Source organism: Pteropus alecto, unplaced genomic scaffold (genome assembly GCF_000325575.1).
Source record: "Pteropus alecto unplaced genomic scaffold, ASM32557v1 scaffold95, whole genome shotgun sequence".
NCBI lineage: Eukaryota > Metazoa > Chordata > Mammalia > Chiroptera > Pteropodidae > Pteropus > Pteropus alecto.
Window position 1 is genome coordinate 24714067 of NW_006441071.1, and position 13718 is coordinate 24727784.

Consider the following 13718-nt stretch of genomic DNA (forward strand, 5'->3'; position numbering starts at 1 on the left):
GGGTCCCTAGAGGAGAATTGAGCAGCTATGAGTGTTTTCAGTGTTTTAAGGGTCATATTTTAGGGATGTTGCAAAACTATAATCCTGTTCATCTGTGGTCCCTGAAAAGTCATGAAATCTCCAACAGTCCAGGGAAGTATTTCTGTGTCCAGAATTGAACACTGATGCCTCTCTCACTTCACCCTCTCTTTGGAGGTGATGATTGTACACGTGTCAGTGACTGGCACAGCAGGCAGTAAGAAATGTTAGCTCTTCCTCTGATTCACCCAATTCTCCTCATACTGTTAGATAAGACATCATTTCAATGGATATCTTCTTTCTGGACTGTTGTTTGACTAACTTACATGTATAGAAGTTGCCATGCGGCAATAATCAAGGTTGGCAACTGTGTTAAGAAAAATTTGGGCAATCTTTTTACCAAGAAGGAGAAAATTTCTAAAAGGAAAGGAGAATTCAGTCTTTATTCCAATGTTTTCCAAGACCCTTAATCTTAAGAAACTGAGCTAGTCACTGTAGATGCAGAAATGCATAGGACAGAGATGGTAATTTCTGGAAGATAAGATCAGAATAGGCTTCTTCCAGAAGTGACGTCTAAGCCAAAACCTGAAGACTGTGTAGGGATTGGTCAGATAAGAAATTTATGAGTATGGGAGAAAACTCAGTGCAGATGAATCAAGCACAAATGCCCCAAAGTGACAGAAAACATGGAGACTACAAAGAACTTAAGGGAAAAAAAAGGGGAGAGGATCTCTTGGAAGGCTGTGGGGATAAGTCACAGGATCATAGGGCAAGCTGAGCAAGCAGTCTTGGGATGCAGGAAGCAGAGAGCTTTGTCTCTTCAGAATCTCCAAAAGCCCAAGGCGCCATTTTTTTTCCAGTGATGCCATAAAATTGCTGATGCTATTTATTTCCCATCTCAGATATATTCACTCAGAACTTGAAGTCTCAGGAGAGGAAACATGAATGGGCCAACTTAGGCCCCACTCCCAGCCCCCATGCAGCTAGAGTTGGTATGCTCTGTTAGCGGGAAGTGGAAGGAGGTGGAGCAGGGCCAACCAAAGAAGTGGCCCCAACCATGTGGAGGAGGATGGCGGAGGAGTTAAGGGCTAAGCCCAGGTCCCTGGCTTGGGCAACTGCATAGGTGGTGGTATCCCTTGAGACAGAAGGAGGAAGTTTGAAGTGAGCAGTGGGGAGTGGCACTTAGTATTGGACGTAACACATGGAGAGGGCTCATAGTAAAGTGAAAATACTAGTTGGAACCAAGAGAGAAATATCTAGGCTGAGGAGAAAATCTTCAGTATTCACATTGTAATAGAGTCCACGGGGATGGAGGAGAGGGCATAAGGATTGTGTGCAGTATGAGAGGAAGAGAGGTTTGGACAGAATCCTCAGAATTAAGATAGGCAGAACTACGAGGAAATAGAGCTGAAACAAGTTGGACACAGGCTTTAGTCACCAGCCTCTGAGATGGCCACCAATGATCCTGCCTTCTGGTATTCACACCTGTGTGTAGTCTCCCTGCCCCATTGTATCAGAATTGATCTGTGTAACTGATAGAATGTGCAGAAGTCATAGCATATTAGGAAATAATAGCTTATGAAAGATACTTTGGCTTGTCTTTTTTTCTCTCTCCCTCTTGGATCACTCAGTCTGCCAGCTGCCGTGTTGTGAGCACCCTATGGAGAGGCCCATGTGATGGGCAGCTTAGGCCTTTGGCCAACCCCCATGTGGGTAAACTTAGAAGCAGACCTTCCAGCCCCAGGTCTCATGTTATTTACAGATTCATGAGAAACGCTGAACCATAACCACCTGGCTAAGCTGCTCCTGGATTATCTCCCAGAGAAACGGGAGATAATTTGCTGCTTTAAACTACTGTTTTTGGATAATTAGTTATATACCAGTAAATATCTAGTACATAGGCTGTCTGTATCCTGTCCCTTGTTGATGTTTTTACCTCCATGTTAATTCAGTTGCATTATTCAGTTCTCTTTGCATCACCTTTTATTTCTGATCCCCCTCCAAATTATTATTAAACCAATAATGACTTTCAGGATTACTTGTTCATTTACAGCCGTATCTATTTATTTTTCTCTGTAAGCTTAATTAATAGTCCTTCCTATAACTGTAAATTCTTGGGATTTTATTGCTTAAATAGATCTAAGGAGTAAACTATCCAAAGAAGACTTTCTTTAGTTACAGTGGAAAAAAGAGAACCAAGATAAATGACCTGCTAGAAGAAAGAAGGTTGTCCAGATGAAAAGGTGTCAAGATTGGACAGAGCCTCCTGATAGTACTTGAGTGTTTCCTTCATGTAAAAAAAGTCATCTCTTAGAAGTCAGCTGCACTGTTTTGCCCTGGGAAAGGGGAAAATTGGATGAAATTTGGAGGTTTTAAGTGGTTAAAAAAATGTTAAAGTGTAGATTATATTCTGATAATACTCGAATAATTTAATGATATTTAAGAATTGATGGGTATTGTTGCTTTGGAGAATTCCCTGAAAGATCAATTATAGTACTATTTCTCAAAAAGAAGGAATGGGGATTGTAGTTCTTTCTTAACTTTCAGGTTCACTCTTATGGAGAAGAGCCCAAGCAACCATGCAGATAAAAAAAATAGCATAAAATATTTGTAACATATATCACAGGCAAATTTTTAATATTTTTATATGTAAATAGCTTTTATACATCAATTAGAAAATGAACCAACAGAGAATTGGGCAAATGACACAAGTGGGCTGTTCAGCAAAGACGAGAAGTAAATATTAGAATTTGTAACTGAATAGAAATTAAAGATAGCGTTTTTCATCTATTAAACTGGCAAAAATAAAGTTTTTAATCCTATGTTGGGGGAGATTGGTAACATTCTCATACTGCAGGCAAAAAATGAAATTATTAAAATGATGTGCTTCAATCATCTTAATGTACATAAACTTTGACTCAAAAATACAATTTCTATGATTTTACTCTAAGTAAATATCTGAGGGTATAATCAAAGATTTTTTTAAAAGGATTTTAATTGCAGTGTTTTGTTGTTGTTTTGCTGTTGTTGTTCTTGTCATTGTTTTAAAATCTGGTTACAAATGACAGAAACCCAACCTGCAAAGGCATAAGCAAAAACAGAGAGTTTATTGGCTAGGGGAATCCAAAAGTTTGAATTGCTGATTTACAGAATGTAAATCATTCTGTAAATGTAAATGTAAAGCATGGATGTAGCTGAGTCTCAGAAATAATCGGAACCAGGGTTTGAATGTTGCCAGGTCTTGTCCAATCATTTTTATCTGCTGTTCTCTGAGTACCGTTTTATTTTTAGAACAGATTGGCTTTTCCTCAGACTGGTTTTTCCAATGGAGAAACATCTCCATTGGTCCGATGGACATTATTAATAAAGGAGAGGCTACCTAATCTCAAACTCTCTGAGGTCCAGTTTAAAAACAATTCTATGGAAAGACTCTGAAGACCTAGTCTGGATCAGAAGCTCACCCATGAATTGTCAGTTGTGATGGTGGTAATCGGCTGACATGAACTAAAGCGCCCAATTCAGATGGATTGGTTGTGGCCAAGATGGTGAGGATATGAGAAAACACAGCCATTTCTGTCATGACTGTGTACCCTTGGAGAAGGGAAAGGAGTGTAATGTCTGGGCAGATGCCTCAGGTATCCACCAGAAAATTTGTTTTCCACGTTATAAGCCAAATACTAGACAGAGTTTGGTGTCTAAAATATGGAAACTAGGGATGGGGGATGAGAAACATGGGCGAACATTAGACAGCCATTGAAGACTTCGGATTGATAGCAGAAGATAGGAAGTTGGTGGTGTGTTACTGAATCTATTATGTTATTTTCTTGAGGTGGATTTTCCTACATGTGAATGGAAGTGAGGAACTAATATTTATCACATGCCTGCAGAATGCCTAACTCTAGGAATGTAGCTATATACCTAAATACATTGTGTATATGAGTTTGTATGATGTAATAAAATATCATTTCTGATTTCAACTCCATAAGTTTTAGGAGGCCCATTTTACATACAGGAACATGAAAGGCTGAGAAAGGTTAAATAACTTATCCAAAGTTGTACAGCTAACAAGTGGCCAAACCAGTCTTTAAACCCTGACTCCTACGTGCTGGCTCTTTATATCACTTAATCTTGCTGAAAATTTTCATCCCATGATGTTTTAAGAATATGACATTTTTTACTTAACCCAGCATTTCATATACCATTCATTTTACATTTTACAAAGTTTGAGTTTATATAATTTGATTACCCCGCAAATAATTGTTATACCAGTATTTCTGCATATTTATAAAACATGTCAAAATAATTTACAACTAAATATATCCCAAACAATGTAAATCCCTTACCTAATATAGTCCCAGGTGCCCTTAGGGAGCTAGCTCTTCATGGGGAGGGGTGAATATTCTTCACTTCTAACACGCTGGTCTCTACCTACCCATTTATTTTAGAGTCATGCTAATTCACCATGTAATCGCTATCCTACCTATGTCATTCTTTTGTTGAATAGTGTTGATTGAGCATGTGCTAGGACTGTGTTTGGGACTGATGAGCCTATTAAACCATCCAGGAGTCGCTCATTCCTGGGCCAAATATCACACCAAATAGCCCCTACCTAAACCCTACCCGTCAATTTGATGCTGAGACACTGAGAGCTGTGCTTTTTAGTAAACCTTTACAACAGTTTTTTTTTTTTTTTTCTAAAATAATCTGTTGATGAGCATATCATGGAAGACAGAATCAAGAGCTTTGTAAAATTCAAGCTCCATTACAGCTATTTCATCCCTCTGATCTACCCGGCCTGTCACTCTGTTTTAGAAGGAAATTAGATGGTTCTGACAAGACTTCTTCACAAAGCGATGTTGATTATTACCTAGTATTCTGTGATCGTATGGGTGTTTGCAAATTGATTTTTCGATGATTTGTTCGAGTATTTTCCAGGTATGAAAACTAAACTGACTACTCTATGATTTTCAGGGTTGTCCCTTTCTCAGTCTCAAATGTAGATCTTATCCCCACTTTTTTACTGTTTTGTGGCCTCACTTACAAGTCATGTAAGGGGAAACACTTAAAGAAAATGATGACTGAACATTTACAGTTAATTTTTTTAAAAAAAGTAAACATGGTAACAAAGAACTGAAATCTAGAGCTTTTTACAAATTGACAAACTCTTAAAAGATTTGCTAGGCCACCATCCACAGCTCTAATGCTGACCTTAAACAAAGCTAGCATTTATAACATTACCATTACAGGGGTATGACAATAAGTAATGCTTAGTGAAATAGGTAAAGAGATTTAAGGCAAAATGATTCAAATATATTTCCCCCTTGGCAAGTTTGCCTGTAAAAGACATACACAGATTATAGGATAATATATACTTTTGATAAATAAAGAGATTTGTTTAGCCCTCCAAAGAGAATAATCATTGAGGAATATCAGTTTAACTGTTTTTTCCTGTCATTAAGATAAATTCAATATCATATTAGAAGCACAGGTGAAGTCTCCTTCTAAGTAACGAACTTATAAAAATGTGGTCAGCAAACAGTTTTAGACTGTCACTGTGTGGAAATGATATGAAGATGACAACTTTTGAAGTTATACTAGACTCATTTGTAGGAAAACCAGAGAACAGCTGTGAGAAATCCAAGCCCCCCACACCCCCCCAAAAAAAAACATCTAGAGGTAAAAACTAGGTGAATATACCTAGATGAGCTCCAGACAGAGAAAAAATGGAATTTTCTTCATTTTCTACTTACCTTCTTGACACCATTGTAGGCTCATTGGTACACTTAGCTTTGGAGTCTCAAAGCAATAGTTCAGTAAAGAGAACTTTGTGAATCCAAGGCAGACAGATCCATTTTTCAATTGCAGAAGCACTTAATTTTTTCTCACTTTAAGTGTGAAAGCCATTTGGGTGATAGCCCAGGCAGGGTATTGCAGACCGGGAGTAAAAAACTCTTGGCCTCTAAGAAGAAACAGTAGGGGGAAAAAATTCAGTTACCATTTACTAAGAGACCAAGAAAAAAATGTTACGTTCAGAAAAAAATTGCTTTTGGCAACTGTGCTTAAGACTCTCGAATTTGGAAGTTAAACATGGGAAAATGTTATAAACGGGTTGCACCATATTTGTCTATCACTCTCTTTTTCAAGTGGCAATCTGGGTGACTGGAAAGTATGAACACATCTCTATTCTGGTGCAGCTTGCTGAGAAATGCAAGTTACAGAATAAAGCCTGCCTGTTGGGCTGCTGCTTATAAATAGAAGGAATCTGGTTCCTGCCATAGAGGGGGAGCTTCCGTTTGATTTTTTGCATGTGTGTGAAGGCAGTGTGTATTTGACAGGACAGCTCAGCTGTCGTGAGCTGGCAAGTAGTGACAGAAGGAAAAAAATGGGCCCAGCAACTAGCCGCTGTCTGAATGTGCTTCTTGAAAGGGATGCTTCCTGTAGCAGTAATCTTCATGCTTGAGTTAGGATTTGGGGCTGGCTGAAGTGTCACAGAGTATCAGGGCTGCCCATAGCTAGTTGGTGACAACTCATCCTCTAATATGACAGGCATTCTCTTCTTCCTTCTAATTTTTTGATGGTGGTAGTCATTTTCTGAGACGATAGGCCTGTAGAAAATTTGAGAGGATTATGGCACATAATCATATTCAGGTACAAAAATAATAACGTCATTACAAAAGAGATAATAGTATCTGCTGAGTAGGTTACTGCACTTACAACATTTTATTTAATTCCATCAGTAACACAATTATGTAGGTGGCATCGGCCCAACTTAAATGCATGGAAATGGAGGTTCAGGGAAGGGAAGTGATTGGCCCAAAGTCTATAACCAGTAAATGCTGTGTTCAATCTACCCCACTTGGGCTTGACAGCTCATGATCAGCTGCCTTACCTTTTACTCCATGAGGAAGGAGTGCCATGGGTTGCACCGAGAGCCCGATTATCTTAGGAGAGCAGTGAGCCTTTGCCCTGTAGCTAGAGGTATGTATGACTTATGCCTTTTCACTTCTGTAGAGGAGCGGCAGGAGCTCAGTGGCCAGCCAACTCTGGCAATTCTGTTGAGAGGCTACATGCTGTAGTTCAGCGCCAGGCATGCTTTACAGAGGGGATTATAAGCCATTTGTCAATACTGTGTGAGCCTTTCAATTTTCACGGTGAGCAAAAAGTCCTCGCTCATTCCTCTGAGATTGTCCTCCAGCTGTCATTTGGCCCCTTAGAGTGTGTGTTTGTTTCACCTGGTCATATTTCTCACAGTGACATCTGTTTTCTCTCTCCTTCCCTAATTCCTGGTTCAATTTAGATGGATATACTAATAATTTTCTTATGCTTAATGTCCAAATAAGCCAAAAACACCTTGATGGCTTGATGTTTCAGGACCACCATCATAAAGAGGTTTTGCAGTCAAGGTAATGAATAATATTCAATGATTTTTAGACTTTCATCAATTTGGTTAGTAAATTCCTCACCAACCTGTTCACACAAAAAAGCAAGCCAGCAGTATCATTGCTCTGCAGTGCTTTTCAGTAAAGACCTTGCAAGAGCTTCATTGGCTCAACCTGGTTGGACACACCACTTGATCCCAAAAGTTGGTCCAAGGACAAGATCCTGTTCCTGGTGAAGATTTCATCAGGTCTTTGCAACAAATGAATAAATAAATGTAATAAATACGTTTTTAAAAAACTAATCAACTTAAAGAAATGGTCTTTAAGTTTATGTTCCTCATGACTATGTATAAGTGTATTAGAAATGTCCTATTCATAAATTGAAAAAAATTGACCTCAGCAAATGGTCAATTCCATATGAATTTATGAATTTACCAAAATTCCTGTTCCCTGAAATCCTAAATCTAGGAACTAGTAATGCCAAATATGATGTGCGTTGTCTCCACCATTGTATACCTACACCCCCCAAACTCCTATCAGTAGAGGGATTCTAACGAGGGTAAAGCAAAAGGAATTGGGAAAATAGTCTCATTTGCTGTAGAAAAACAAGAAGAGGATATATATTTATATATTTAAATTCTATATAATGTAATTATATCTTATGTAATTTACTTAAAATATGTACAGTTACATATTTATATGTATTTGTTTATAGAAGTTCTTTAACATAGGCGAGCTAAAGATTTTTCATTGGGTGCTCTGGAGACCAGGAGTATTTTTGACTGAGGCTGTTAGGTCAGAGGCTTTAATTCTTGGGGGTATGGGAGGTAGCTTGAGATTCTTTCTCATTTGTTTTCCTTTATTTTTTTCCTCTTATTGCCTCCCCTCTCCTTATTCCCCTTTTTCTTCTCAGTACTGAGCTTAGACCAGACAAAAGGGGTCCTTCCCTGGCCTCACACTTTAGAGAGCTCTACTTACCACAAAGAGATGTAAATAAAAGAACACATGGTCACCTCTGTCACATAGGACCCAGTGTTGAGTACTGGGACAGTGTAACCCTAAACATTAACCTTCAGAACTAACACGGGTCAGGCCCTGGGAAAATACTGCTCACTTCTTGCCCTTTGTCCTAAACAAACAAACAAAAAACAAACAAACAACAACAAAAACCTGTATCCAAATGCCCTGAAGATTTATGGGCTGTACTGCTGCTTACATCAGAGACAACACTACCTTGGTGTGTGTGAAAAGATTTGAGCAGCAGAAAGGCTTAGGTAAGAGAAAAGACAAATTAATTAACTTGTCAAATCACTTTTCTTTGATAGTGTGAGTTGTGAGAGAGTCTCGTGTGATCAAATATCGTTTCCCAGTAGTGCTGAGCATCCACTTTCTTATTTCTCTTTGTAGTTCCAGAGATGTTTACAAATTAGCACTCAGAGCACTAGCACATGGAATCTTAGGAATATTTTCTAAAATGATCTGAATTACTATGAAATCTGTATGAATGTGGATCTAAATATAATGTGAGAAGTATATTTAGATGCACATCCATACAGACTTAATAATAATTTAGTTGGTGAGAAATTTGTTAACCAAATTGATAGTAGTCTGGAAATCATTGAAATTCATCTTTAAAGATGGTGGAAATCATGATATGACCATTTATATGTTGAAGTTAAAATATCTTGTAGTATTTTTGTAAAAATAACCTATTATTTGCAACCTAAATGTAATGTTTGAGCATGATATATAAAGGAATTTTGTTAACAGCTTCATTTGCTACTGCCTTAGTAGAATAAATGTTCTCCATATAAAAATTAATAATAAACGTTACCTGAGAACTATATTTCAAGAAAAAGTGTCTATTTTAGCATATTGACAACATATAAAATATGTGGAAGCATTGATTATAACACAATTAGAGTTTTGCTGACACAAAGACAAGAAAAGCAAATTTTATGGAGCATATTTGTAAATTAATGTTATTTTAGTACTTATCAAATATTATTAGTCCATTAAGAAAACACCCAGATATGCACAATATAATTAAATCCAGTCATCGTTGAGAGTTTGTTGACTTTTAGTCATACAAAAGCCATAGCCTTAAACAAAGTTGTTCATCCTACCATTGTGAATATTTATTTGTCAAGGAATGGGATAGAATATATATTATTTAGCAGTTGATTAACTTGTTTTGTATCTTATAATTATCTAGATCTATGGCATGTGGGCTTCTATTTGAACTGTTGCCACATTTTTCCTTCTTTTCTCTCATTCTCCCACCTTTCCCTTTCTCCTCCCTTTGATATGGCTTGATTTCTCCCTCTCATTTCTCTCTTCTCTCCTCTATCCTTATAAATCTTACTGCAAAATTTCGAGTGCTTAATAAATGTAATATTTCCTTATTATTTCATCTCTGTCTCCATCTGTCCAAGAGGGCATGGAAATCCAATCTTAGTCATTACAGAGGAGGATGTGAAGATGGAATTCTCTTCTTCTTCTTCTTTCTCTAAAGCCATAGGACAAATCAGAAAGCTTACACGGAGATCAAAAGATGTCCTTTCACTTCAGGACATCGGGTTGACCACTGAAATTGTCTGTCCTAAGCTAGGTGACTCACTGAAGGCAAGTAGTTCTGAAGCTTCCTGGCAGAGCTGGGGCCCCATCTCAGTTATCACTGCCATTGAAGCCTGGTGGCCAGAGTCCAAACTCTCCAGAATCCCACAACCATTCCCTTCTGGGGTCCTGGCACCCTGTAAAGAGCTGGGTGTAGGTCACAATGTTTGAGGGTCTGCCAACCCTAATGCCTATAGGATTTAGGAGAAATATCTCCGCTTCCTTTAGCAGCCTTCAAATTCCCCCTTGCTCCCCATCTCCACAATGATTCTTTCAAGATCCCTATGCCTCTGGAAAAACAAGCCTGAGAATCAAATTGTCTAAAGGCAATTTTTGCTTTTATGGATCACAAACTCCTCTAAAGCAAGGAAGTAAACACAAAGATCTGGCTATCTAGAAGAAGGGAAAGAAAAATACAGAAAGAGCAAAACAAATTGATATTTTAAAAAATTCTCTCGCACATTTGGACTTGGCTCATGAGGAACAGAAGGCAGTGTCTTACTTAATTCTGGAGACCTGAAGAAGGTTGGAAAATAAAAGCAATGGCCCAGCTTATTAGATTGGCTTTAAGTTTTAAAGGCAGCTTAAGATTTGGGTCTAGGCTAGCCTTTTGGCTCACTGGAAAATGAATGGAGACAGAGATCCAAGATTACACATCTGGCCAGGAGTGAATTTAGTGCATTTGGCTGGTGCATACCTTGAGGTGTATCTCTTAGAAATTAGTGTTTTCTTCAAGCTCCAGAATTTGTCCCCCGCCCAACACCTGCCTGCTGTCCCATACATACTTAAGAGATAGACAAAATTCAACATGCCCAGAAGTGAATTCCTTCTTACTTTAAATATTCACTTATTCATTCAACAAATGTTTGTCAAAGATCTTTTAATTGCCAGGCATTTTACCAGGTGCTAGATGTACTCTAGTGGATAAAATAGATATGATTTTGCCCTATGGAACTTACAGTCCAATAAGGGTGATATTTAATAACCAAAAAAATGAATAAATATGAATTAAAAATTGTGCTAACAGAGTGAATGCAGAGAATGACCAAGAAGTTAAAAGAAATTAAAACATTGTTGTATGAGGAATTGAAGGAATTAGGAAGGTTTTGCCTTCTCCACAGAAGGCTCCGAAGAACTTCTTAACTGTACATAAATTTTAAAGCCTGTCATATGAAAAAGTACTTTTGTTAATTCTAAGGGGTTGAGCTAGTGTGAAAAGCTAGAAGCTTTGGGGAGATCCATGTTGGATGGATAGGATGAAGAATTTTTTGAGTTGTGGAAGAATGGAATGGGCAGCTTGGAGGGTAGGGTCAGGTCAGGAATCCTCTTGATTAAAAACAAAGTAATAAAGAGGAATAAATCCACAGCAACATGGATGAATCTCAAAAGCATGCCTAGTGAAAGAAGCCTGATACAAAAGATTTCATATTGATTCCATTGACTTGAAATTGTAGCTTTGGGAAAACTAATATATAGGGGAGAAGCATAACAGTGATTGCCTGGGCAAAAGAGCAAGACAGTGAAGACTGGAATTAATGTGGAAATGATGTGAAGAAACTGTCTGGGATAATGGACATGTTCTCTATCTTGACAGAGATTTCACCTACACGAGTATATGTATTTTCAATACTCATTCTATGGTTCACTATATGTACATTTTACCTAAAAATAAATGAGGAAGAAAGGATGAAAAAGAAAGAGAGGGGGGTAGGGAAGGAGGGAGGGAAGAAGGAAGGAAGGAAGGAAGGAAGGAAGGAAGGAAGGAAGGAAGGAAGGAAGAAAGGAAGGAAAGGAAGGGAGGGAGGGAGGGAGGGAAGAAAGGAAGAAGTTAATGATATTCATGCTGGAGTTTTAGGGGTAAAGTATACTGATGTCTGTAATTTACTTTGAATACCCGAAAAAGTAGGATGGACTGATAATGGATATATAGTCAGATAAGGCAAACTCAGTAACCAAATGTTAACAATTGTAGAATCTAGGTAGTGAATATGTGAGGATTCATTGTACAATTCTTTAGCTTTTCTGATATTTCATTTTTTTATTAATAAAACATAAGAAAACAATAGTCACTATTTATTGAAGACCTGTTAGCCACTGTGCATTGCATTTTAGATATAATACCTCTAATATTAATGAGAATATAATAGATTTTTTTTCAGTTGTAAATTTATAAACTGTAAATCAGGAAATTGTGGCTAAGAAAAGTCAAATAACTCATTTAAAACTATATGATTAAACGGCAGGCCTGTATGTTTTAAAATTCTGCACCTATGCCATTCAATATGGTAACCACTAGCCACATGTGCTCTTAAGCACTTAAAATATGACTAGTGCAATTGAGAAACTAAATTTATAATTTTATTTAATTTAAACTTAAAAAACTGGTATTTAATTCAGTCATTGGAAAACTCAGTTTAGTTACTAGAAAAGTTTTAAGTATGTAAGTGAATCTACTTTTGGGTAAGTAAATCTACTTTTTCAACTGGAAATTTTATGAAATCTAAAATTCTAATCAAATATTCCCAATGAAAATTTAGCATTCCAACTGCAATGTGCCATCATTGTAAAATAGACATGTTTTGAAGACTTATTGTGAAAAAAAAGGATGTGAAATATCTCATTAATACATTTTATTTATTTATTTATTTATTTATTTATTTTTATTTCTATTTTTTTTTTTTTTTTTTTAGGTAAGGCAACCCTTAGTCGACCTCACAGATTGCAAAGACCTTGTCAGCTTACAATCCCTTATTTTTTTTTTTTTATTTTTTACGCCTACAGCACCTGGTCTTTTTAGGTGGTCTCCCATCCAAGTACTAACCAGACCCGACCCTGCTTAGCTTCCGAGATTAGACGGGATCGGGCTTGTTCAGGGTAGCATGACTGTAGACTCATTAATACATTTTAAATTGATGAAACTTTGAAATTATAATATTTTAGATGTATTGTCTTAAAATTTTAAATATTAAAATTAGTTTCACCCCTTTTTTACTTAAAAAAATTTATCATTACACATGTGATTTGTATTTCTATTGGACAGAGTTGATCTATATTCTTTCCAGTTTACCCCAGTAAGAATAATATTTGTATTTAGGCTAGGGGATGCAAGTTCCAGGAGTGGGTTTGGGGTGGGGTGGGTGAGGTTGCAATAAATCATTATGTTTCTCTGTAACTGTGAGAAATTTGTAGCGCTTACCATGTACCAGGAACTATTTCCAAGTTTTGACATTTATTAACTTATTTAACCCTTACTAAAACTTGATGAGGTAGATACTATTATTGTCCCCATTTACAAAGGAGGAATTGAGGCACAGAGGTGCATACACAGTTATTTAGTAGCAGCTAAATCAAAGTAAAGAAACTACAGTAATTGGGATATACTCAGAATTTAAAATGTAGTTCTTCATAACTTTCTTTGAATGGTTTCGATTTAGAGATTTAGTTTCAACCTCTCAGACTCTTGAGAACATTTTTCTCCTCTTAAGACACTGGCCCCTTTTTCACACAACAAGCAGCTCTCCGAATTATGCATCCCTTCCCAGAATTCTAAGGCATTTATTCAAACAACGAGGGTCAAACTAGATAATTGGCCAATAGGAATACAACGTAGTTGAGCAAATGGATGATTAGAGGGGTCCCATTTGAGAATTCATCATTTTCCTTCAGTAGAAAGGGTAGTTTAATCTCTGTAAAAGCCTGCCACAC

The 13718-nt window shown here is 37.2% G+C and overlaps 1 pseudogene; it reads right to left on the bottom strand.

Annotated features, from left to right (window-relative positions):
* Positions 1 to 12785: 12785 nt before the first annotated feature.
* LOC112485023 lies at positions 12786 to 12904 on the bottom strand (annotated as a pseudogene).
* Between the last annotated feature and the right edge of the window lie 814 nt (positions 12905 to 13718).